At 43.4% G+C, this 26,471-nt stretch overlaps 1 protein-coding gene across 4 annotated transcripts in view; it reads left to right on the forward strand.

The window, feature by feature from the left end:
- The first annotated feature begins 2,797 nt into the window (after positions 1–2,797).
- Positions 2,798–26,471, forward strand: part of TAOK3 (TAO kinase 3) — a 108,439-nt gene continuing 84,765 nt past the window's right edge. For 3 of the 4 annotated variants that reach the window (XM_014963936.1, XM_014963964.1, XM_014963974.1), the window contains exon 1: positions 2,798–2,916. The gene's annotated coding sequence lies outside the window, so the exon portion shown is untranslated. Of the gene's footprint in view, positions 2,917–14,893; positions 15,024–26,471 lie in introns of those variants that run through there. The other variant, XM_014963947.1, reaches the window with a different exon arrangement.

Here is a 26,471-nt window from a genome sequence, read left to right on the forward strand (position 1 = left end):
CTGACTGACAATTTTTAACTCGCAACACCCACGCAAAGTACGCCCCAGACCTTTTTTACATAAGTAAATATTACCTTTTACGGGAGACGAGGCTGAGAGGCAGCCACAAGGCAAACGCTATCGAGCCAATGTCCCATTCGAGGGACATTCGCCTTGGCACACGGGAGATGTGACACCAGAGCTGCTCTCTGCCACATCTCTGTTGCCAAGTTGTGCCAGGCGCTGGGGGTTAGCAGCATTTTGGAATGCAATCCCTTTACCTTTCCCCTCACCGGGGCAGCGGGAGCTGGCAGGGCCACCCGTGGCCACAGGGCGAACAGGAAAGGGTGTGGTGACCGACGGGTGGGTGCCCACGCTGCACCCAGCGCCCACGGGCTTGTCCTCTCCCCGCAAGCCTGGCTTGGATTGTTCAAAACACTTTCTTAAAAGTCAACCAGTCGCAGAGTTTTTTAAAAATAAGAGGTGGGACCAGCTAAATCTCTCTCTCAGAACTAACCAGGCTGCCCTTAAAGCTTTATAAATGCTATTTCCCCCCTTTTCTTCCCCATTTCCTGTCTGTATCTCTTCCCGTCTGCCCACATATTTAGTCCATCAGCTCCCCTGCAAGCCTGCTTCCTACTGCTGTGGAGAGCAAACCAGTTGCAAGCCTGTCTGAACCAAGGCTGCCCTTCCAAGGTTAGTTTATCCCTCGACACACTGCCTCAGCGCTTTGCGTTTGTCTGAAGCCGATTTATCCTTCGGGAGCAGCCCGTCTTTCACACACCTCACAAAGGGCAGGTGCATTTGCTAATACGAGGGCACAGAAGAACCCTTTGAACAGAAAAAAGGGGCTGTGTGCAGTTTCTTACTCATTGGCCGCACGCAGCTGCTGATGCAAAATTTTTTTAGCTCAGTCTGTGGTCAAAACTGGAATCTCACTTGCTCCCTCCGTACTAATTCCTCATGTTTAATATTAGCCTTCTGGAGACACCCTCTACTGTCATCTCTCAGGCATTCAGTGGGAACCCAAGGGAGGAGGTTCAGCTTTAAGGAATGCCATGTTTCCCTTACAAATGCAGAAACTTAACTGTCTACGCCCCAAAGAGCTCTCAGGGAAAATTTAAACTTCTCTGCCAAGCTATTGTTCTTGGCTCATGTTTTCATCAATGCTGTTTTTCTCATCACAATTCACTTATTGTTTTATATACATTCACTTGGTTAGAAGAAAGATTTCTGCCTCTTGCTTTGTCAGCATCAGCTACTCACAGAGTAGCTGACACCGAAGTCATGGTCACTTATGTTTTTCTTTCCATTTGTAAGAAACAGAGACAAAAACATTCCAAAGCTCAGCTTATAAACAGAGATCATGGCAACTCGTTTATTGTATGAATTAGATGACTGCAATGAGAAAACCTGTAATATAGTACCTCAGCCTTTGAAGAGCAGAATGCATACCAACACCCTCAGCCTGGAACACATGGCTTTCAAGTTTCTGTATCTTTAGTTTCAAAGGGCTGTGTGATGACGGTCCTAGAAGAAAGCCCAGAAGGAAAATAGTTGCTGGAAGCGAGCTAGCAGAATCAGGTTGTATGAAGCAGAAGATGAACCTCTGCCCCTACAGCTTTATTTAGCAGAAAAATATTCAAGAACTATCAAAGGATGAGCCATTGTAGGGCTCTACAGCTATAAAACAAGGAGTATTCACCTTTAGACTCAAAGCGTGGCAAGAACAACATTATATCACCTTACCCTGTCTCTTTGCTCTGACCTCTTCCTAATCCAGATCTCTTAACCACAGCTAAAGCTCCTTCTCCTTTGAGGCCTTTCCTCCAAGCACGCCACTATTAAGCCAGACCTTCTTTTTTTTTTTGGTAAGGAATCTCTGCCTGACGTGACCTGCCCTAGGACACACGGCCACTGCTAAAGCTCTCCCAAGCCTGACAGCAGGTACTTAAAGACTCAGACCTGCTCTGCGACTGGCCTCCACCGTCGCCACCCCCTCTCACACACCTAAACCCGCTATAGGCCCCCACCCAGCCCCTCACACACCTAAACCCGCTATAGGCCCCCACCCAGCCCCTCACACACCTAAACCCGCTATAGGCTCCCGCCCAGCCCCTCACACACCTGAGCCTGCTACAAGCCCCGACACTACCCCTCAGGCACCTAAACCTGCTATAGGCCCCGACTCAGCCCCTCACACCTAAACCCACTATAGACCCTCGCCCAGCCCCTCACACCCCTAAACCCGCTATAGGCCCCGACCCAGCCCTTCACACACCTGAGCCCGCTATAGGCCTCAACACCACCCCTCACACACCTGAGGCTACCATAGCCCCCAACACCACCCCTCACACACCTGAAGCCACCATAGGCCCCAGCACCGCCCCTCACACACCTGAAGCCACCATAGGCCCCAGCACCGCCCCTCACACACCTGAGGCTACCACAGCCCCCAACACCACCCCTCACACACCTGAGGCTACCATAGCCGCCAACACCACCCCTCACACACCTGAGGCTCCCACAGGCCCCAGCACCGCCCACCCCAAGCCCTAAGGAGCCCCCCGCTTCTGAGGTAACAACCCGGGCCGTTAACGGCGGGACCGCGCAGGCGGCTGAATCGAGCACCGATGCAAGGGGGCGCGATCGATGTAGGCGGCGCCGCTCTGCTGCGTGGCCTGAGCTGCCGGGCTGGGTAGGCGAACGCCGATACCCGCTCCCTTCCCTCCCGCCCGCGGCGGGCAGGCTGTGGAGCCGATCGCCGAGCGATTGGCCGCGCCTGGCAGAGGGGGGGGGGAGCCGCGCCTGGGGCGGCGGCGGGGCCGTGGCAGGAAGCGGCAGGGACGGGGACGGGCCGGCGGACACCCTCCTTCCCTCCTCCCGCCTCCCTCCCGGGCGCAGCGGACGTGGCCCGCTGCCGCCGGCCGGCACCAGGTGAGTGGTGGAGGTGGGAGCGGGAGCCGTGGCTGTGGGGCGGCGGCGGCACCGGCTGAGGGGGCGCGCGCCACGGCTTCGCCTCTGACAGGCAGGTCCCGGCGGGGTCAGTCAGCGGGTTTGGGGGATAAACTCACCCCACACACACGCACCCCCGCCGCTTTTCTCGCTGGGTACCGGGTCTGGGGGTGCCGGGCGTCCCGGGGCCGCTTCCCGGTGAAGCTTCTCGGGGGTGCGGCAGCGGCGGGGCCCCCCCGGGGCTGCTCGAGGGGCCTCCGGGCTGGGAGTAGGGGGGGTCCGGGGAGGGTACCAGCCCCACGGCCGGCTGTGCCCGTCCTGCGGCGGCTCTGGGGCTGGGAGCGGTGGGATGGGGGAGAAGGGACTGGGAGAGGACGGGGGCTGAGGGGAGCCGGGCTGGGGAGGAGAGGGAAGGGAGGGGGTGACGGGGCTGGGGTTGGGGGGCAGCTTCCCAGCCTTTGGTGCTGGTTTTTGTGGGAGTTGTGACACGCAGCTGCCTGGCGTGGTGAGCTGTCCCCGAGTTCGCTGGCACAGGAGCTCTGTGGGAAGTTAGAGCTGCAGGGCAGCAGCTCTGGCGAGTGACAGTAACCTGTGCGGGGGGGGACGTGTCTCTGTGGGAGGGTGGACGTGAAGACAGGAGGGAAAAAGGCTGTGTTTCCTTCACCTGGAGGCCAGGGACACTTACAGCTCGGATAGACAGCGTTTGTCCGTAGAGATTACCCCTCGGATCTGTCTGTTAGCGTTGGCCTAGTGAAATTGAAGTGAAAAGGGGAGGTTGGTTGCTGTCGGCTTTCTTTAAACTGAGTTGGAAGTAATTACGTAGGTCTGGACTTCGCAGATGTATCTGTCCTTTTAATGACATCAAGAAATGATTTACTGTAGGTGCTGAATGTCATCTAGCAGTACTCATATTTGCGTGGGAAGGAGAAAGAAGGAGGACACTAGGCAAGTACTAAGCCCTTAGAATTTTGTTTTTTATATATATATATATATATATCTTTGTGTCTTTTTTTAGGGGGGGTCCGGGGAGGGTACCAGCCCCACGGCCGGCTGTGCCCGTCCTGCGGCGGCTCTGGGGCTGGGAGCGGTGGGATGGGGGAGAAGGGACTGGGAGAGGACGGGGGCTGAGGGGAGCCGGGCTGGGGAGGAGAGGGAAGGGAGGGGGTGACGGGGCTGGGGTTGGGGGGCAGCTTCCCAGCCTTTGGTGCTGGTTTTTGTGGGAGTTGTGACACGCAGCTGCCTGGCGTGGTGAGCTGTCCCCGAGTTCGCTGGCACAGGAGCTCTGTGGGAAGTTAGAGCTGCAGGGCAGCAGCTCTGGCGAGTGACAGTAACCTGTGCGGGGGGGGACGTGTCTCTGTGGGAGGGTGGACGTGAAGACAGGAGGGAAAAAGGCTGTGTTTCCTTCACCTGGAGGCCAGGGACACTTACAGCTCGGATAGACAGCGTTTGTCCGTAGAGATTACCCCTCGGATCTGTCTGTTAGCGTTGGCCTAGTGAAATTGAAGTGAAAAGGGGAGGTTGGTTGCTGTCGGCTTTCTTTAAACTGAGTTGGAAGTAATTACGTAGGTCTGGACTTCGCAGATGTATCTGTCCTTTTAATGACATCAAGAAATGATTTACTGTAGGTGCTGAATGTCATCTAGCAGTACTCATATTTGCGTGGGAAGGAGAAAGAAGGAGGACACTAGGCAAGTACTAAGCCCTTAGAATTTTGTTTTTTATATATATATATATATATATCTTTGTGTCTTTTTTTTTCTTCCACCCAGGGACATAAGCGGAATTAATTCCCTAATTCTATAACTATGATACTTATAAAATTTAGTAGCCCCCTTATATCACCTAGATCTTCCCCCGTCACTCATCCTGGGCAGAATTGAGCAGCTCGGTGGTGGTTTTCCTGTCCCCAGTCAGGGTGTTCTCCTCTGGTTTGTGCTCCTGCAGTTGAAGGCTGGCCTCGTAGGTGTGCGGAGTACTGGCAGCTGCCATGTTTGTTTAAAAACAGCAAAACAGGTGGTGCTGGTGTGGCCTCCCTGCTGGACTGGAAGGACGTACCTGGGCTGCAGGAGAGCTGTGCTTGCTTCCACTTTCTCCCCAAGAGGATTTCAAATTGCATTGCCCAGTGTAAAGGACAGTGATCTAAATAAGAGGATGGAAGCGGTTCAGGGTTACGGATCGATGGGGGACACTCCTCACCTCCTGCAGAAGCTGTTGAGCAGTACAACGTGATTAAAAGTTAACTGGGTTGGAGCACAACAAGGGCTGTGATGCTGTTGACTGCAGTTTATGGTGCTTATGTTTGGGTGAGGATAAGTGGGCTCCAATCTGTTCTCCAAGGTCTGCTTACATATTTTCAACAAATGTTTGGAGTGCTACAATGCTTCGAGTTACGTAGCTTGTTTTGCTAGTGGTCATTAGTGTAATGTATCTTGTACTAGATCTATTAGAGTACATGTGTTGGTATTTCTACGTTGATAATGGATTGTTTGTGGAGAGAAATAATACACCATGCTTGTTCCTCCCTGTTCATGTCTTTAAGACTGTATGATTTCTGGGAGCTAGCTAATTCTGAGTTTTCTGGGAGTAACATAACAATATAGGGAGTGTTTTAAATGTAAATACCCGTTCACAAACTCTCTTGTGACATGGAAATTCATACAAATATCTAACAACTTAAGGCTGCAAACTCTTCATATCTGCATGAATGTATAGTTTTTTCAGGCTTTGTCAAATCAAGATTTCTTATTAACCCTATAACTCACCCTATAACTTCCTCTGGCATCTGTTTGAGGAAAACTTGAGCTAGGTTGTTTCTGTCTTCCCAATCTGCAAGTTTTCAGATTGCAAACTAATTTTTCTGTATGAGTATTACTTACAGTGCTTCTCTGTATGTACTTCCCTTCTGCTTTGTCACATTCATTAGCAGTTAGAAAGAATCCTTGCAAGCCAAAACTTTTAAAGATGAGCTGTTTCTACTTATGTGCATTCTAAATATGCATCTGGTATCAACAGGCTTTTGCCGTTAAGTTTATTTTTCATAATATGTTGCAGGATGGGGTGGTCTCTTAACAGAGCTGGGCTCTGTCCCTTCTGATTGATCACTGACTTCTGACTTGTAGCTGTTGTGCCTGTGATATAAAACCCTGTTTGTAGCAGGGCTGGAGTTTGCTGGGCTGAGAGGGGCTGTTGAGGACACCCTGTGTCTTGGGGAGCAGAGGGGTGGCAGGGGAGTTTGTACACAAAGGGTGGGGTGAGTGAGGCTGAACCAGGAACACCATCCAGTTGTTTTCTCCCTTTACAGGTTTTTGTTCCAGGTTGTTCTGCAACCTCGTTAAATGCTGCAACATTCAGGTTAAGATGAGAAGTGGCAGGGGAGGAGGTCTTAATGTAATACTTTCAATTTTATTTTATTTATTTGCTGGTTTTACTGGGAAAAAAATATCTTTGTGTCTAAGGTTAATGTTTTAAAGTAGAAAAGTTATTTTGTTATAAGACAGAGTTCAGATTATTTTAACAGAACCTCCCTATGGTTCAGTCATAGTATTTACAGCAAAGTGTGAATAAAAGTGCAGCTTTGGTATAGAGATATTCAAGAAGTAGTTTTTTATAAAATTGTATTTCAGCACATGCTCAGCTTTTTTAATAGATGTGCGTTTATACAACAGGAAAAAAAAAAGTCAAAGTATTAAACCCAAAAGAGTGTTTTATTTTATACTTACTCTTTTCAAACTACTTCCTTATTTGAAGGCCATTGATTAAACCAGAAGGATTTGATTGCCTTTGGCTTAGTGCTGTGTAATAAACATTATGCAATTGCGTTGCGCCTGCTTGTTCATTAGTTTTTCAAGGGTAGCTCAGTGAGTTTTCCTGCTGCTGCGTTATTATCACTCTCTGAAATCACTATGGTAGGTTTGCTTCAATTTACTGCGTAAAGCATATTTTAGAAAGTATTGATCTGATAAATGTGGTGTTCCTTAGATTTTTTGGGTAAAAAGAAGGAAATCTCTCGTCCTATTTTTACCTATGTAGTGCACGTTCTGAGTTTTCCTTTGGATCCGCCGGCTTTGTTACAGTGCACGAAGTGTGATTGTGTAGTATGCACCACTTAAAATCATCATCGGGATTGCATGCCAGGAACTGTAATCTATGTGAACCTCAGCTCCTAATTAATGAGGAGGAAAGTTGAAATAGGAATTAAAGTAAATTAATTGGGTGTGGTCATCCATCTCCTGAGCTCCTGAAGGATGGTGGAAATCCGAGTGCCCTCCTGGTTATTTATGATAGAGTGGCAGCTTCTGCTCAATCTTTGTCAAGTCCCGCTTCATCCCGTTGAAGAGCGATGCTTCTAATGTGACCTGTTGTCTTTATTCTGTTGAATTATATCATGGCTATTTATTTTTTACTTCCAGTTGAAAATACAAATCTACATTTTCGTAAAGATCAGTAGGTTTTGCCCTCAGATTGAGGAAGCCCGGAATGCTGATAGCTATTTATTTTTTATAAGTTGTTCAAGTGAAATCGAAGAAATTTTTGAAATTCTGTTGTCTAGGTGGCATGGGGAAGCTTGTTCTTATTGAGGATGGCAAAGAATGCGTTTGATTTGAGCAGTTTGGAAGTTTTCTTGTTTATATACTCATCCTTGTGTTTGTGTTGTCTTGCTGGACTTTTCCTTTGTGTAAGAAATTGTTAGCTTAATTTGTAAGGGCAGGGAAATTTCAAATTTAATATAGGGAGCTTACAAAACAAGTTTGTCCGAGTTGTTAATGAAGTAAGCACTTATGCCCTTGAACAGGTAATAGCTTGATGTTGATGTAGTTACTGGTTTTTTCCCCACCCTGAATATTAGGTTGAAATGGACTCTGGTTTATTTTGAATTTAATGAAACCAATGGTTAGTTATGTGGGAACGAGCAGTTGGATGCCTTCCTACTTAGCTGCAAAGGACTTTCAAATAAAGGCATTCTCACAGTTTGTTTGGCTTATTAATTTCAGTCTGTCCTTCTGACTATTAGTATAATTAGGCATGGTTGGATCGTGGGGGTTAATTGGGCAAAGCTGGAGAATGTAGCTCCTTCAGGTGAACCAACCTTCAGCGGGTTGCCTTTAGAGTTTTGAAATAGTGAATTCTCCCTTGTTTGCACCCCCTTCTGCTGTCACTCTGTTAAATATCGGGTTTCCTGAGAGACCAAGTAATTCCTCCAAAGAAGGGCAGGTGCTGACCTTGGCTGTGCCACATCTTCAGGCCTTTGTGACTTTGCTTCTGCACAAGCAGCTTTTGTGGTGTGGGTTGCGCTGTCTTTGGGAAGAGAAGGAAAGCTGTTCGTACTTAAATCCAAGAAATTGAGGTTAACGTCCCCACCCTTAAAGTGACAAGTGACAAAGTCCTGGATAAACTCCCGTGTAGGAGACTATACACTACTACTGAATTTCCCTGTAGTCGAAAATGCATACGTGGATTTGGTTTTATTTTGTTTTGGTTTTTTTACGCTCCAGAATTCCTGCGATGCAGAACGTGGCAGATGCCACGTTCCAGAGTGACTGCTTTTCAGCACTGAGAGGAATCAATCTTGCATGTAGAGTACGTATTTTCACACATGTTAAGCAGTTTAGGATGAAAGGTGTTATGATTCCCCGATACTACCATCATTTTATGAGCAGGATGTCTTTATTAGGTTGGAATTGATGGCTGTATGCCAAATTTTGTGCACAGTGAGTCTGCTCCTGGAGAGATGCTCAGCTCTCTACATTAAAGCACTTTTTTTCCTTAATTCTAAATAAGCGATCTGTGATTCTGTCGCACAGAATCTGGCATAAAACTGAGCAGATTTATTTAGGGTTGCCCTTGAACGTTGTGAGTGTTTCAGCCAGATTTACCAGAATATAGTCACTGATGATTCATGTTGAGATGATGTTTTTCTTCCTTGTAATGGAACATATGGGAGTACGTAGCATATGGTACCGCTGAAAATTGTTAAACGCAGAGCACTGATTTATTACACAGCAGAAAGAGTTTGGATTTTTAGTCTAACGCCGAGCAGAAAGCTTTGTAAACAGCTCTGGCTGCTGGTTTGCATTGGGTGCACTACTGTGGTGTAGTGGTAAATTTTCAAAGAATTCCTTTAAATGAAAACACCGTTCTTCCCAAAGTTGTGTGTGCGCCCATTGAGCTGGAACGAATGTATGAACTCACTGGATGTTTTACTAAAGGGGATGGGATTATTATTTAAAAAAAAAAAAAGACTCTGAAACAGCTTTGAAGGTATTGCCTCAGCAGCTCTGCCTTGACAGTTCACTCAGCCTTTTAGCCATCCAGAGGGATGTTTATTTTCTTACGGCTCGGTCTCACTGAATAGGATGGCAGCCTAAAAACTGAAATCCTTTCTGGTTTATATGGGAAGTAGTGGTATTAAAAAAGGTGTGTATATATGGGTTTTTTCCACTTCTCTAGCGAAAACCTCTTCCTTCTTTTTTGTTTGTGTTGTTTTGGGTTTGTTTGTCTTTACGTGACTTTTGGAGGGTTTTTTTGGTGAGGTGGCTGGAAGAATGAAATGTGCACCTTGATCCTTCCAATCCTTCCCTTTCCAAGGGCAAGTGTACTAAAGTGCAGAGAACATGAATTCCAGTTGTCTGTTTCCTTGTGCTCTCCTGTGTTTATTAACTATGCATCTTTTAGGTGATTATGATCTCTTCAGAGCAGGCATCACTTCTGCTGTGGCTTTGTAGGTCTTGCTGCAGTGCCACTGAGGCTCGCAGGTGCTGTGGTAATACAGATAATAAACAGTTGGTCATATGAGTAGATTGATTAAGCTTTTTCAAAAATTATTTAAGCAATAAGCAGGAACCTTTATTTAAACCTTAAGATGGTGTTTGCATTTGTCTTTTTTTTCTAATGAAAAACCTGACTCTAGTTTATTTGATAATGTCAAAGTACTGGTTAAAACAGACTTTATGCCAATTTTGGTACTGCTTCTGTTAGGCCAAAGATACATAATATCTTTAAGAAAGACTATACATGCTCTCAAATTTATAAAATTTTTGCCTAAAAATCAGATGAGTCTTATTTACTTTCTTGGTTTATGACAATCTGCCTTTCAGTTCAGGGTTTCTTGTGTGTTTCTTTCTGCATATTTTGACTGGTTCAGGTAAAGTTTAAGTATGCTGTATCCTTAAGAAGAAGAAAAAAAGATTTGGTATCATTAAAAACTGATGTTATTTAATAAAAGGAAGTAGAATCTGTCGTTGAGGGAATTAACTAATGACCTCTTGTTACCATTGCCTTCAGGATCTTAGATCCTCCCTTCACTTGCCTCATTCTTAGTCATAGATTGGAAAAGGAAAACAGGCTTCTTTTTTTTCCCCCTCCCAACTCTTAAGCAGTTTCTCAACTTCAGATGAACTGATCGTTGACCTAAACCATGTGAATAAACTGAAGGCAAGAAAATACTCACTTTCCACTTGCAGAATGTACTACTGTTATTAGAAATTATACAGTGTGTCAATTAACTCTAGATCTACTTTAACCTGTACACAGAATATTTTTTTAAAAGTACTAGCCTCAAATGAATTTTAACCTCAAATGAATTTTAATTTGTAACATTTTTAATTGTAACACTGGTGGTGGTTTCAGTTTTAACTCTAAGCTTCTTTCAAAAGAGGGGGGGGAAAAACATTTCTTATCTGGAAAGTATGCGAGTGGCAGAGCAGATAAGATAATTGAGACCTAAATGTGAGCTGGGATGGAAACAGTCTCTGTTAAGAGTCAGGTCTCATCCGCTCTGCCACAGTCAGGCGGTGCTTTAATGCATACTAATGCAATGAGTTTTGTCATCCTGGGCAGGATGCAGTGAATTTTGCCTCTGCTGCTGCTTTTGCATTGAGATGTGAACCTTAAGCTGAAGTTAGAGGCTTATGTTTTCATAGTCAGGAGCCTTATGTTCATTTGGGAAGCGGGCAGCCAAAAATAAGAGGATTTTATGGCTCTCCTGCCTGTAACCACATTTTGCTCTTGAAGTGAGGAATAGAAATAAATAAAAAAACCAAAAAACAACTTTCCAACTTGTTCTACTCAGGCAGTTGTTTCTCAAAATTGCTTATGTATTTTCTGCGTGGTGCCTTTTCTCTGTGGAGGATCCCCACGGAAGACAACAAGCCTTCCATTGTTGGCTCTTTCCATGGAGGAAAAGCTCCTGTTAGGGTTGTAAAACTTGTGTTCAGTACTTGATGGCCCAGGTGGGCAGGAGGTAGTAATGCAGGTATCTAAAACCAGAATAAATGAGTAACTACTGGAATGACTTTTTTTTACTACGCAAGGTTATTTTTACTTTGTTTACTTTAACTCTGCTTTTGCAATTTCCAGCTGTGTATTTTAGGGTTGCTTTACCAGAAAATACATCATTTCAAATGAAGTTATTCTCTTGCAGAAGCAGACACTAGAGGATTTTTGGTACAAAATCAATACTGGGCTTAGTATTTTGCTGCAGGAAATGTAGTCTAGGAATTAGATCTACTGCAGGTGTTAGAAGCTGTAATCCACAAAAGGACCTTTTTCTTTGTGGCACTGTAAATCAAAATATACTTAACTTATGCATGTGAGAGCTGCAGAAATTGCAAGTAAATCCGTGATATATAATAGCAGTTCAGATCCCAAAGGCTGACTGAATATGTGATATATAATAGCAGCAGTTCAGATCCCAAAGGCTGACTGAATATTAACTTGTCCGAGGGCTCCAAATTTCAGGTGTGTTGGGCACATTTTCTGGTTTTCAAGTTTCCAGCTGTACATTAGAGTGAGATTTCTGCCAGTCTGACCATGGTCATTCAGTCCCTTAGAATAAAGTAGCAGAAAATTGCTGACTAAGGCTCGTTGTTTAATTTCTTTTTCCTGGCTACCTGAGTATTTTAGAACAACGTTGTTTATATTTTTTTGAGCAGTCTTACTGTTTCTTGATACACTGAGCCCAAATCAGCCAGAGGTGGTTGAAAGAGGTTGGGGTCTGATCTGTTCCCCAATTTGTGTTGGATCCGGGCTCTGGAGACACCAGAAAGGCAGAGGGACAGGAACCCCAGTCTGCTGAAATGCAGGCTGGTGGCCAAAGCTCCAGGCTACCTGTGCTGCTCTGCTGGTGTTTAAGGTCAACTCCTTGCAAATATTTTAGGAAGGCTTATATTCAAATGCTATTTATAAGACCAGACTAATTTCTTTCTTCGTAATGATGGCCTTTTGGCTGATGACAGGGCTGGAATCTGGAAGATCAGGATTCTACATGCCACTAGTCAGCTGTGTACCCACAGGGAAGTTGCTTGCTAGCTTTCTGCCTCAGTTTTTTTTATCTGTATTTAAATGAAAAAAATAAAAAAGGTTGACTAATACCATCTTCACAAGGCTATGAGAGCACAGTTAGTGGCCTCATGCCGTGAGATCTTTGGAAAACACTATAGGAATGTTCAAGGGGCTTATTATGGGTATGGCCCTCGCAATGAGAGAACTGATTAAGCCTGGGTTATTGTTAGGCCATTCATTAAGGAGTCTTAATAGCTCAAGCTATGATAGTAGTAGCTGTTCCCGGCTTCACCTTCAATTACCCTGGGTAGGCCCATTCTGTGGCAGCGCTGTGCTGGGCTGGGGCAGAACTAAAGCATGTGCATTAATGTTTTGAGTCTGCCTTGAGCACTTCAGTTCTATTTCACGGCTGGTTTTGTATGCAGGTCAGGCCGTAGCCTAAGTGAATTTTGGCAGTTTAACGTCGTGATGATTACTTATTCTGCCGCTAAGGAGCCCTTAGCACCTTCTAGCCGAAAGAAATACATACATCCAGCTGAATTTTTCCTGTATATCTGCCTAACTTTTAATCTGCCATATTTTCACTTTTTAAATTGAACAAAACATTAAAAAAAATAATATCAGGCAACAGAAATTTTAGTACTTCATATTAAAAGGTGTAAAGCGGCTATTAAAAACCTCTTGAGATTTGGCAATCTTCAAGCTCAGGTTGTCTTTTGACAACTTGTGAAACTTTTGTGTGAATGCTCATATGTTTTAGTTTTTAAAAATACATTGACAGATATTTTATAAATATACTATCAAGAATTTTATCCTTTCTGGCCAGCACTATAATAAGCAACTATTCAAGAAATGGAGAACCCCCATTTTAGCAATGACTAGATATCAGGATTTTTTCCAAAACCAAATAGTCTTGTTCAGTCATTAGTGAGGGTATCTTATTAAATTCTAATAACTGTCTTAAAATTTAGGAGTGTTACATGCTTTAAAGTGAAGATGCAACCTTGACAACTGAGGTCTAAATCAAGACATTTTGATTTGTCTCCGGAGTTTCATCTCTTTATGGTTTTATATATAAAGATGTTTTCTGTGTCTTGACAGATTTGAAATGTATTGAATGAAAGAAAAATGCAAAGTCAGATTCCTGTTGAAACACAGGGCTTGAGGAGGTAGGGATCAGGGGGTCAGGAGCGTGGAATTGATTAATTGTGATTTAATTTAAAATTAGTCTATAAATTAACATGAATTTTAAGGGATGTTACTGCTGAATTAAAACTAGATCTTCCTTTAGCCTCTCCTTTCTCCCACTGAGTTGTGTTGGCACAAACCTTTGTGCTACCAGAGTGTGATATAGATGAGGAAACCGATCCAGCTGCAAAATAACCATGTGTGGCGAAGGCAGTGGTCTGGGGTAGGGACAGAGAGATGGGGAGCGAGCACAGGGATGGAAGGTAGAAACTTCACCCCCAGAGAATTGGGGGCAGTACTGCTAAATTATACTGGGAGTTATCTATCTTCAAAAAAAAAAAAAAAGTGCCAAACAAAAAAAGACCCCATACCACTGTTGAGTTTAAGTTAATGAGTAAATTAGCGAGTTTCACTTTCTCTTTCCTGTACAAACTGCAGAGGAAGACTTGAATTTGAATGAACACGCCCTCCTTTCACTGTACTTGCTTTCTGAAGCATTTTTTTAGGAAACCCATATTTGGTGCTTTTTTTTAGTATCATAGAATCACAGAATGGTTTGGGTTGGACGGTATCTTAAAGATCATCGGGTTCAAACCCCCTGCCCTGGGCGGGGATATCTCCCACCAGACCATGTTGCTCAAAGCCCCCTACAACCTGGTCTTGAACACTTCCAGGGATGGAGCATTCACAACTTCTCTGGGTTTTAAAGGGTTTTGTGTTGAGGTATGTAGTATAAACAAGGAAAGGATTTTTGAAAGGCTGACATATTTTACTGTGTGTTAGTTGTGCAGTGTTTTATAGCCTATTAAAAAAAAAATAAATCCCTTCCTTAAGAAGCAGGGGAAAACCCAAAGTGGAATGCTTGTCTTGTAGGTATTGAGAATGTTGACTGGAAGATGATGATGTGTAAGCAAGCAGGAATTGCCAAACACAAAGTTTTATTTCATACTTCAGGTATACAACGGCATTTTAAAATGTCAGGTTGTGGCACTGTATGATGGGAATCCTGTGAAGATGAAAAGTTATTTCTTAATATTAAATCTTATTTGCTCTTGAAGTGTGAAAATTGCTTGCAGTATATAACCATGAACCTAAAATTAGAAGAGAAAGCACCAATGCATGTTAATTTTCTTCAAGTAGACTATTTCATTAATACAAATGAGGAAAGTTTCAGGTTGTTTGTTGTTTGGTTTTTTTTTTCCTTTAGGAAGATCTGTAGTTCAGATAAGTAGTAGAGCAGGGCAGAAATCTTTCCGAGCGCCGTTAAGCCCACCTGGCTTCCAAAGCCATCTGGGAATTTGTGGTGAAATGTCTAAAGCATAAAAACATCTCAGACAAAGGGTGTTTGGCTCTGGCAGGGCCTCCCCATCCAAAGAGCATGTGCAGCTGCTGTCGGTGAGGTTGTGGGTAAGAGTCTCAAGGGTGTGGAGAGAGGAAGTCAAAGAACTTTCGTATTCATGATCTCTGTCTTCCCGGTTGCCTTAAAACAAAAAGGACGGCTTAATTTGTGTCATCACTCATAAATTAAGAACTCTTGCGAAGTTCAGCTGAGTGTCTGGATGGAACTCCCTCTGTGTCCTGTGCTGGTGTGTTCCTGCGGCTCCGAAGCTGTGTAGGAGATGGTAAGATTGTGGACGTGGAGAGCTACCGCTCTCATCTTGGGTGCCTGGCAGAAGGAACTTCCTAGTGCTGGCTGCTAATGTGGCAGAACCACAAGTGTTTGCTGCTACTGTTAGTAGAAGGGGGGTGTAGGGTGGAATTTACCTCCCCCCAACTGGGGAGTGATTTTAAAAAAACGGTTGGAAAGCTCAGACTACCTAAGTGAGACGGATGGTTGTCCTTCCCATCCTTGCCTGGTCGGAGCAAGCAACTAGAAGTTGTGGTGGTTGGTTTGGTTTGGTTTTTTTAAAAAACCAGGGTATTTAAACCCAGGCTTTTGCACTTTGGTGACTGCCTGGTGGCCGGGGAGCTACGTTTATGGGCGTTAGGGCAGCTGTTGGTTACTGTTTGGGTGTGTGGCACACCCTGCCCGGGCTGTGCCCAACACCCAGGGTTCCCTCTGGAGGGGGGGTAATATGGGCTGTATGACCTGGAGGCATCTCCATGTCTAAGTAGGGTTTTAATTGGTCTTTTTAGTGGCAGGGCACCACTAGAGCGCAAAATTTCATTAATAACTGTCGTGATTTATTCTGCCTTCTCAGGGGAAAGAACTGTATGCAGCCGAGATGGCATTTTCTGTTGCGAATTTGTGCCTGCTGCCTCTTTGTAAGGGAGGGCAGGTTGGCAAAGAGCACGTTGCCTTTGTACTGGAAGCTTGCAAAGCTTTTTGGGGAGTCTTTGCTGCTTTTCTGAATTACTCTGATGTCTTGGGCCACCTTTTGAGAGGGACATCTGCACAACTGAGTTTTACATTATCTTATGTTTCCTTTATTTTTTTTTCCCTCGCCCACTATTGCTATCCTCCCTCTTCATGTTTTATGTACAAAAACTGAAGAGCAAATACACTTAAAGTTGTTTTTTTCTGGGGGGGGAGCGATCCCTGTATTGCCATAGCAACAAGATAAATGAACATGCTGATGTTCTACAGTGAGTTTAAAAAAAATATATATTAATGAGACATCTGGGTGGAGGGAGCAAACCTCAGAAATGAAAATTGCTTTTCTATTTTATGACCAGTCAAAGTATTTTGGAATTCTTAAAGTTGTTTTTTTCTGGGGGGGAATGATCCCTGTATTGCCATAGCAACAAGATAAATGAACATGCTGATGTTCTACAGTGAGTTTAAAAAAAATATATATTAATGAGACATCTGGGTGGAGGGAGCAAACCTCAGAAATGAAAATTGCTTTTCTATTTTATGACCAGTCAAAGTATTTTGGAATTAAAAGCAAAATTGAAGTTGAGTAAATTTATTTATTTTTTTAAATTTTTTTTTTTTGAACCACATGTACTAAGAGCTTATTTTATGTAATTACTGGGGCGTGACTTTAAATTCTGGGCAGGACTTTGTGGCTTGTTAGCATCGAGTTCAGCTTCTGATGTTGCAATGAAGAAGGAAGTGAGCATGTGTGTGCATGGGGAGGGGGAGAAGGAAGCACTTCTGCCTGGCCGCATAAGGTGGGAATTGCAGCTGGCCGGTTATTTTTAGCTTCTGACTATCTCATTGTGAATATGGAGCTTTTTCTCTTTTTTTTTTTTCTTTCTTTTTATCAGAATGTTTGGTAAAAGAAGCTGTCAGTTATTGTCTTGAAGATTATTTTTTTCATACTTAAATGCACTAAACAGAGATGGCTTCTTCACCCTAATTTTATTCATTTAAGTATTTTTAAACCTCTGAAGCTGCAGGACGGGGTGTGATGCATCTCATGAGTATCTATCCACTGTTGATTTTTGCAGTTGTGCAAAAAACATAAACGTAGTAGGAACTGCAAGGAAAGACGAGACCTTATAGATCAGCCTCTGTAGTTGGAGAAACACAAAAGCTTAATTAAAGGAAAAAAAACCTAAAAATAGTGGATTTGATTTTGCTCTTTCCTTGCAAAAATGTACAATGATGTGGTCATAAGGACTTTTTCATGGGTAGGAGGGAGAGGCAGAAGATACCATCAGTTTCCAGCAGTGTGTTTTCCAGTCACTTCTTGTAGTAGTGATTCATTTCTGTTCAGTTGTTCATCCTGGCCTGAAGAGAGATGTATAGAATGTTTCCATTTTAAGCTCTTCAGCATAATGGCTGAATAAACTTACCGTTCCTGTGTTGATTTTTGCCACAGTGGGTGAACTTTCCTTCCTGGGATCAGTCTGTTTTGCTGCAATGGCCTAAAATATCTGCTCTCTGAAGGCTCATGGTGTGCTATCAACACACCAACCGTTTTGCTTCAGAGTTGCTGATCTTAAAATGTGTGTGTTGTTAAAAATAACAAGTTTCCTAAACACATATAGCAATGTTTTTCTGGTCCCCTGCCTCTTCCCTCCCATATTAGATGCCATTAAAAGCTACCAAAACTCAGCAGTGCCCAAGTCAAGTGCATAACCATCTGCATTTGCTGCAACATTAATGGTGTTTATTCCAGGCTTTCTTAAAGAAAATTAAGGAAGTTTTTCACGGATGGAATCCCTCTGCCTGCCATGGTAAGGACCACACAAGCAGCAGTAGTACACGAATGCTTTTTCTGTGCTGGGGGTGTCCTTCAGCCTGAGGACCCTGAGTTGTCTCCTGGGCTGTGGTCAGACCGCTAGCGGCACACTCTGGTGCTGTCCCTTGTGAGGAATAGCTGTGAAACCATCAGCTCGTTCCAGAAAGGCTAATAAACAGCGTTTGGAGCTTAAGTAATGTCCAAATCTGCTGACCTGTCTCAGGAGCTCTTAAAGCCAGCAATGATCAGAAGAGATGAAAAGCTTTCTGTGGGCAGGGGAAGGACCCCGCTAGAATTTTGGGAGTGGAAGAGCAGAGGTAGATATGGCTCAGGGTAACTTTTCATAAACAGTCTGACGCTGACATGCCAGTGAAATGCTGTCATATTAGGGTACCAGGGCATATAGTTTCTGTCCTTGTTTCCTCTCAAACAACTTATTTTGAAATAGTTTTTATGCTGCTTTAAACTGTCCCGTCCTGCCTCAGTCGGGCTGTGAAAGTCTGAAGACTTCTAATCTAGAGCAAGGTTTCTCTGTCAGCAGAGCAGGTGTATCCTAGGTATTGTTTTTTTCCTCTATTACCAAAACATCTCTCTTCACCTTGATCTTGAAGGATCTGCTGCTCTCGCTGTCTCTTTCCCTTCCCCAAAGACCAGCTCATTCACTGAGCTCGTGTTAGGCTCCGTCTACCTTTGCAAATAGCTTTGTGGTGGCTTTTTGACGTTTTCTGCTTAAGAAGCTGCATTGAAATCTACAGTGTCTGATACTAAATAAGCAAGGCCTGATGGGGAATGCTTTCAATTACTGGTTGCATAAACCAACTCTGGAAGGAAGTACAGGGCTAAGAGGCATTTCCAGGCCAATAGAGGCAGAAGTATATGTAACAGTAGCTGAATTCCTTGTAGCTTTTCCAGAATCTTTATATAGCACTCTGGGCATATTCCACTGTTTTCAGAAGCAGCTTTGACATTTTATTCTCCCTTTTAAATTACATGCCAAATGATGCATTTACAGAATTGAATCAAGAAACTTCTGGTGGCTCAAGTGGAAATCTTGAACCCAGATGTAAGGCTGCCAAATGTATCTGCCGAAGAGTGTAGTTTAGCAGGTAGTCAGAAGGCTCTGCTGCCTGTGGTGGGACTGCCTTAAACCCAGATCCCAAACCCCTTCTACTTCCAAAGACAAATGCATACCAGAAAACAACCACAATTTTGCTGTGGAGTATATTTTAATACCTTCTGAGCACTAGAACATTTACTGGCATGTAATTAATTTTAATTATGATATCTTTTGATTGGCTGTCAAAAATGTGCCTCAGATAAAATCGATGCACTTCTGGTTTTGTGCTGGTCATCTTGTTCCTCGTCCTTAAAGTGCTTGTGCCCTGTCTGTCCCTGGCTTGGAAGATAGTACAGCCTTTTGAAGGACACTTGGGTTTCTGTGTAGTCTTTAAAATTTACCAGGTCTGTTTAGCGTTTGTCTTGTGTTACCCTTTGAGATTTACAGGGCATTTTGTGTTTGTTTTGACTGTTAATTTATCTCGCTTTCTCAGTAAGTCCAGTCTCTTCTGGCGGTGGGTGATAGGACGGGAGGATCGGGATGCTCTTGGAGTGCTGCTCTTCAGGGTGCACACTTGGATTCTTTTTGCTTTAGTTTTTGGGTTGAATATATGATTGAAAGGGCTGTAAAATTAATGTGATGATAGAAATGAAATAAATGGTTAAATGTCTTAATCATTCAGATATGTGAAATGGCCTTGCTGCTTGTACTTCCTTTTGTGTTTCTGGGGGATTGGCCCATCTTTGGTGACAAAATACTTTAATAGTTCTGCTCTTGCATAGTGGTGGGGCTTCTTCCGCTCAGCTCATGTATTAATTTTTAAGCTTGATACTGACATTTCAGTTACAGGTTTGGAATCTATTTTACACTCTGCAGATGTAAAGGTCACTGGTTGTATTTACAGTATAGTGGTTGGTTAATAAATACACACATGGCAAGCTGTGGGATGGTTGCCTGCTGTGTTATTCTTAATATGCCATGGAAATGGTTCTGTCTTCCTGGGTAACGCTGGGAGAGAAGTAATGTACATGAAATGTTTTTTAAAACACTATTTTAAAAAAACAATGTTCATATTTAGCTGTTGACCAGAGATGAATTATGCAATGCTGAGAGCTGGTGGTCTTTAAATTGATGTACTTCAGGGGCTCTTCTAGGAATTGTTGTGAAGCTGGGTGTGTATAGTAGGGGAGGTGAATCAGGCTGTCTTTGGAAAAGACCAGTTTAAATCTACTTATTGATCAGGTGAAATCTTTGGATCCTATCCTCATCCAGATGAGGTGAATGTAGAGCTGCAATATAAGGTTCCTAATGCCTGTTGGTGTAATTTAGCCTGCAGTTATGGGTGCGCAATGCCGTATTGGAAACTGTAACACTGAGCTCTTCCTGCATCCTGTAAGGGCACCTCAGGGATGCTGTGCTTTGTGAGCACTGTCAGCTGAAAATTAAACTGGGGCAACCAGGTCACTGAACGAATCCTGCAGATGTTCTGCAGGTGGAACTTCTGGTGATGACCGGCATTGTGTGCCCAGCAGTCCTTTACTGCTGAACCTTAAACCTTCTCTGTTCTGGAAAATCAGTTCCTGTAATTCATGTGAGTGAGGGGAGCAGCCGTGGTGTGCATTTCTCTGTCAAACAGCTAAGCTACTTAGAAGCCACAGTTTTGTTCTTTGTAGAGAGGGAAATAAGGCAGAGTGTTGAGAGCCCATTATATAATATTACCTTATACACACTTCTTGGACTGATACAAACTCTTATCATACAGGTGACACTTTACTAGAAAGGTGAAACACAACTCATGTGTGATGGCCTGTTTGCCGAGCAGGTTTCCTGGAGCAACTCCCTTTGCGCTTTTCTTTAGAATTCCAGAGACCTGGTTGACAAATCAATGTATGTTGGTCTTTTTTCCTTTGTTTGTTTGTTTTTTTCAAGAATACTTCCTGTAGCACAACTTAAAATACATTAGGGCAGATTTTTGCCATTATGTGTACAGGCCTCCCCATGTAATGCACTTTCCTCTTGCTTCAGGGAATTTAGATTTGCGTTTTTGGAAAAGCAGGAGTGATCTGGGATTTGAATGGATTTACATCTGTAGAAGTTTTGATTGTAATATTCATCTTTTGTATCTTCATCTCCTCTGTGTAGCACAGATTGCAGCTAGAAACAAGATATTGGATATTATTAATATGATTGTGTTGAATGTTGCTTTGCAATTAAAGGCCACGTGACATCTGGAAAGAGAAGAAATGCTGATATAATTGATATTCTCCTCTGGAACTAAAACCACCTATAGATTGCTCTAGTGCAGTTCTGAGCCTTTGCTACCAACTGTAGTGATCTGGTACTTCAGAAACCCTTCATTTATTGTAAATATTTGCAGTGAATTCCAGCTACTTTACGTGAGGTGATAGCTGAAAAATCCCATGATCAGAGATTATTTTTTTTCTCTGAAGAAAATTCAATGATTGGGGAAAAAAAATCATCTTAGGCTACATCTGATGCTGGTGAGAGGCTTCTGTGAACGTCAGGGAAAGCTCTGTGTGTTACAGTCAGGTTTATCACCTGATACAGGAAAAAAAATCATCTTAGGCTATGTCTGATGCTGGCGAGAGGGTTCTGTGAATGTCAGGGAAAGCTCTCTGTGTTACAGTCAGGTTTATCACCTGATACAGAAAAGTTGCTTTATACCACTGATTTCAGAATAAGCAACTTTTAGAATGGACTGAAAGTTTCCAGTTGCTTCATTGAACTTGCTCTTACACTTCTCGTTACAATGCAGCCGTGGTAATTAAGCACTTCTGAACAGCCAAGCACTAATTATTAGTGGATTAGTAGCTACCTTTGTCCTTATTGACATACTGCTGCTAATTTATTACAATAGCATTAAGGACTATTGAAATGCAGTGCTAAGCTATGTAGGAGTACATATTTAATTTCATGATTGGAGAAATTAATTGCAGATAAATGGGGTGGTGACCCATTTTACAGGAAGTGTCCTATCTTAAAAGAGAGCTAATGACTTGTCCATGGTTGTATGAGTCTGGGCACTAATTCTCAGTAAGACCAAGCTGCCTTTTACAGACTGCTAGTGGGATTAAGCTATGTAGGAGTATATATTTAATTTCATGGTTGGAGAAATTAATTGTCAGTCTAAATATTGCAGATAAATGGGGTGGTGACCCATTTTACAGGAAGTGTCCTGTCTTAAAAGAGAGCTAATGACTGGTCCATGGTTGTATGAGTCTGGGCACTAATTCTCAGTAAGACCAAGCTGCCTTTTACAGACTGCTAGTGGGACAGAAAATTGTGGGTTTTGTACTCAAATTCTAGGGCTTGTAATCTTTGCAGTCACTTCCATGGTGAAAAATAACAAATCTTACCCTGTGTTAATTGTCTTGTGTAAGTACGTGTCCTTCCAAGTAGTTCACCCTGATGGGACAAGGGTGTTGCTGGTTTGTGGTGGAGTTGTTCTAAGTTCTCTCCATTGATAGATGAGGATGTAACTTTCAGGTATTCAAAAGTGAGGTGGAATTTCTCTGTTGTCCTACTGGATTTTTATCAAGAGTCCTGGTAATTCAAGAAGGCCATCCTGTACTCTCTGAAGGTGAGACTGCTGCTATTCAGTAATTCTAGGAGCCTGAGGGCTTATCTGGAAGTGTTATTGGTTTGCTACTTGCACACAAATGTTTGAGCTCCTGTTATCAGATTAGAAGTCAAAACCAAAAATGTATCATAGCTTGAATTAACACAACCAACACACCAAGACTGCAGGAATTGTCATGGAAATTGTGTCCTCTCAGTTTTCTTGCAGCTGTATTGACTATGGAGTAAAAATGTTAAAATTAGTCAAAAACATGTAAAATAACTTCATAAGAGTTTGGCTTGGATCTTGAATTTGTGCCTAGCAAAAGGCTTGTCTCCTCAGTACCTGCTGAAGTAGAAATGAATTCTACTTTGTTGGTGAGGTTGCATTCCCTCATTAGAAGGTCGTCTAGTAATTTAACCTGATTTTTAAAGTCCGTATTGTTCCCGCTGACCGACCTCAAACCTGGAACCTGGGTACATGTAGATTTAGCATCCCTCTCTCATAGAAGGTAGTGACAGAGAGTTTGGAAAGAGATCAGGACAATCTAGAGGCTGCTGCTGAAATATCCTGGGAGGGATGTTTGTGGGGCTGTTGGGTGTCTGAGAGGAGGAACAGAATGAGCCAGCCCTGCAGTTTGAGGGATCCTGCTGTCAGCAGAGTAAATGCCAAGTGTCTCTGGGATGGGGGACGTTTGGGGACGGGGAGAAGGAGCACAGGGATTCCTTGTGAAAATGAAGCATTTCTAGTGTAGTGTTTTGGAGTGGAGAGAAATGGGAAGGTGAGAGGGAGTTTCATCCTTCATAGTTTTAGATAAGATGGAAGCTGGGGGCAGGGGGCTGAGGTTAAAAGTTTGTATGTGGGACACATGTGGTAAGGGATGATACAGTTAATGATGCAGCACTTGAAAATGCAGGCAAGTGCTATGGGGTGTTGAAGTTCTGTTGTGTATTTACTTCCCTCCTTCAAAATGTCCTCAAATTCATTCCATTTATTTGAATTAGTTTCTCTTTCTTCCAGTCTCCTCCTTACTGTATCTTGACAAAATTTCTGTTGCGTTCAAATTAAACTGAGGAATGTTTTTCCCAAAATAATTTTTCTAATTGTAATCTCCTGTGTGAAATCTGCATTCCGTACGTCAAATATAATGTGGATTTATTGATAGCAGTTATTTCTTCTCGCCTGTGTGGGTGCGTACGTAGTCAGATCGCAGCGTCAAGCATTGGCTGCCGAACTGGTTCCTAGAAAATATAGGGGAATTTCCTACCGTGACTCATCTTAGAAGTAGCAGATGCTCCACGCTCTCAAACTGTTTATTTATGGAGACTCCAGAAACTACCATACAGTTGAGTGTTGGGGACTCAAAAATATATTGGATGACCTTAATGATTACACACTGCTACTGTCTCTCCCGTTCTAATGAGGACACTTAAGTGAAATCTTAGTGAAGGGTGCTTCAGCACTACTGTGAAAATATGTTTCCACTTTGAAATTTAATTTTCATCCTGCTGTCACCAGGGAATGGCTCTAGTTTTAGTACTTAATTGACCTTCTGGGGTTTTTTGTTTGTTTGTTTTTTCTTTTTTTTTTTTTAAAAGTCTTTAGCCCTGCCGGTTAAAGTGACTCTTGAGCCATATGCCACTCACAAGCAATTCATGCACAAGTCCCTTATCAGCTGTAGATCATGTCCCTGGCAGTGGGGCTGTGCTGCTGGGGAGGTTTTCAGTAGCTGCAAATCTGAGATGCAGAAGAAGTAAGTCCAGAAGTGCTGTGGAATGGCCAGCAGACTCACAACTGAGGGGCTGAAGAACAGGTTATGGTGTAGCTTTACATTCAGTGTGGTTGTGTTAGGGTGTGATGGGGCTAAAGATGTCATGGAGTTGCGCCCAGCTGGGATGTCCACCTGCAACTGGCATTTCTCTGCAAACTGGGAATTGAAGAGAGAAGAAGCTGTTTGGGCTGGAGATGATGGGGATGACTGCCCTGGGACACCATCTGAAGATGCAGAGAGAAAGAGGAGGGTGGAGGAGGGAAGGACAGAGACGGTTTGAAAGGATATCTAAGGGAGGGGCTCTCCTGCAAGCTGAATGTGCAAGATACAGAGCTCTGGCTTGCAGAGTCTAAGAATCCATTCGTGTTCTGGCATTGCCCAAAGAAAACCAGCCTCCTCCTTCAGAAGCCTATTCTGTCCAGTTTGGAGCTCTAGATTCCCATGCTGGGGAAGTCTTTGCCTGGAGACACCCGAGGTGCTCAAGGAGAGCCCGAGTGTCAGTGGAGTGCTGTCACGTCCAGACCTGCTTTCAAATCCAAGGGAGCCATATGGCTTGCCCTGTTCCATGGTTAAGTGACAGTTGGCTTGTTGAGGGTAAAACATCCAGCTTTGGCAAGCGGGTGAAGGGCTCATTGGGTGCAGGGCTCTGTGGTGAGACCTTACCCAGCTCCTTCGTGTAGTAAAAAGCTGTAAGACCTGGAGACATGTGGCCTCTCATGCCTGGGGAATATTCCATGAATTTGCTCCTTGGTTGTCCAGAACATGTGGTATTTGTCTTCCTGCTGTGTCTTATGAAGATATTTTAATGTGGGGTTTGCCAGGCTGGCCATCCTTGTGTTGGTAGTTAATAGATAGAAGAACAGAAGAACTGGCAGGGCCTTCTCAGACATAGGTATTAGGTGCAGTGGTGTTTGAAGGGCAGCTCTTTTGTTTAAAAACACTAAATGAGTGCTGTGCACCTTAACTTCCTGGGCACACTGTGAAATATGGAAGGAAAGATGGAATTATATTGCTACTTGAGGTTTTCATGGGGAAAAAGGCAACTCCTTGAAGTGCTATTCCTGCTACAGATCCTACAACTGGTGCCTCCTCTGGATTGCAGAAATGGGCTTTTCCTGTAGTTACGGTAGAGTGAGCAAGCACCGGTTCTCAGTGGAAAACTGCAATGTTGCACTTGTGACAAGAAGCCAATTTTGCAGAGCTAAACACGCTCGGCGGCGGCTCCTGGCCCATGATGGCTGTGGTAAGTGGAGCAGGGAGGGGAGCTGAGGAAAAGGGGAAGCCTGGAGCTGAACCTCGCTGCTGCATTGCACTTCCTTAGCAGGGCCAGCTCAGGAGAAGGCACTTCCTCTGTTTGGCTTCATGTATGTTTAATCGAGAGTTTAAGCACAGTATAGATTTGCTCTGTAAACTCTTCCTGCTCTCTCATGTTCTCTGTGAAAGTTTCTTCCCGGCCAAGGAAAAATGTAGTTGTGTTTTTTTTATAGTGTGTGCATGCAGCGTAACTTCAGATGGTTTGAAGCTTCTGTGTTCATATTTGCAAGATAACTTCTGCAGTTAGTTATTTCAGGGGGAATTTTTTTTCCCCCTAGGTTACAGGATACTGCAACTTGTCAGGGTTGGAAATATTCAGCTGTGATGTATGTTGTTTGTATACACATAGTTGATGTTTTTCTCCTGTAGTTACGCTCCTGAAAATGTTAATATTTTTTTTCCCCCCCTAGTATTATCAATATTATGAAAAGAAAATCACAAAACTGTATGGTTATTTGATACAAAAGAGTTGATCAGGAGAGTTTAGTGCAGCTTCCCCTTAAGGGTTTCAGTCCTTGGAGGCAACTGCTTTAAAATTGGAAGATATACGTGTAAAATTCATTGTAGCTGTGGTAATCCTTATAAGACCTTTGTTCTTGTCATATTAGATTTAGTTATATATTTATACTGCATAGAGATGAGTTAGGAAGACCCAGAAAGGAGTTTTTCCCCAGTCTTCCTGCCTGTGGAGTATCCTCTTTACTGGGAGGAGTGGATGCTCTTGTACAGTAGTGACCCAGGCACAGTTGATGTTCTGATGTCCCCTGGGCTCCTTTAGGATGTTGGGCTGACATGACCATACAGTAAAATACTGAACTATCATGAATTTATTAGTTAATGATACACTTTGCATTCTTTTAATTAGTGGTAATATGTCCCAATCTGCAGGTGAACTTTGTTCATTCATAGAGCATCTCAGAAAGCTATGCTTAAAATTAACTAAAACAAAATAATGGGTTTTCCAAGTTAAACCATGATTGAGAAGCTGTCCTCGATGAAAAACATCAGGATTGGATTCTTTTGTAGTTTTGCTACCAGTATCCCCTTTGGTTCATCATGCCTTAGATGCTGAATCCATAAAATAAGGCTGTTAATATGTACATGAGGCACCAAGAGCTAAAATAGTGCTGGGAACTTTCAAAACCTGATAATTCCTTGATTTATTCATAAAGCAGGGAGCATAACTCTTGAAAATTTGATCAGATGCCAGTTCCT

This window comes from Calidris pugnax, unplaced genomic scaffold, assembly GCF_001431845.1.
Source record: "Calidris pugnax isolate Ruff unplaced genomic scaffold, ASM143184v1 scaffold32, whole genome shotgun sequence".
NCBI classification, from domain to species: domain Eukaryota; kingdom Metazoa; phylum Chordata; class Aves; order Charadriiformes; family Scolopacidae; genus Calidris; species Calidris pugnax.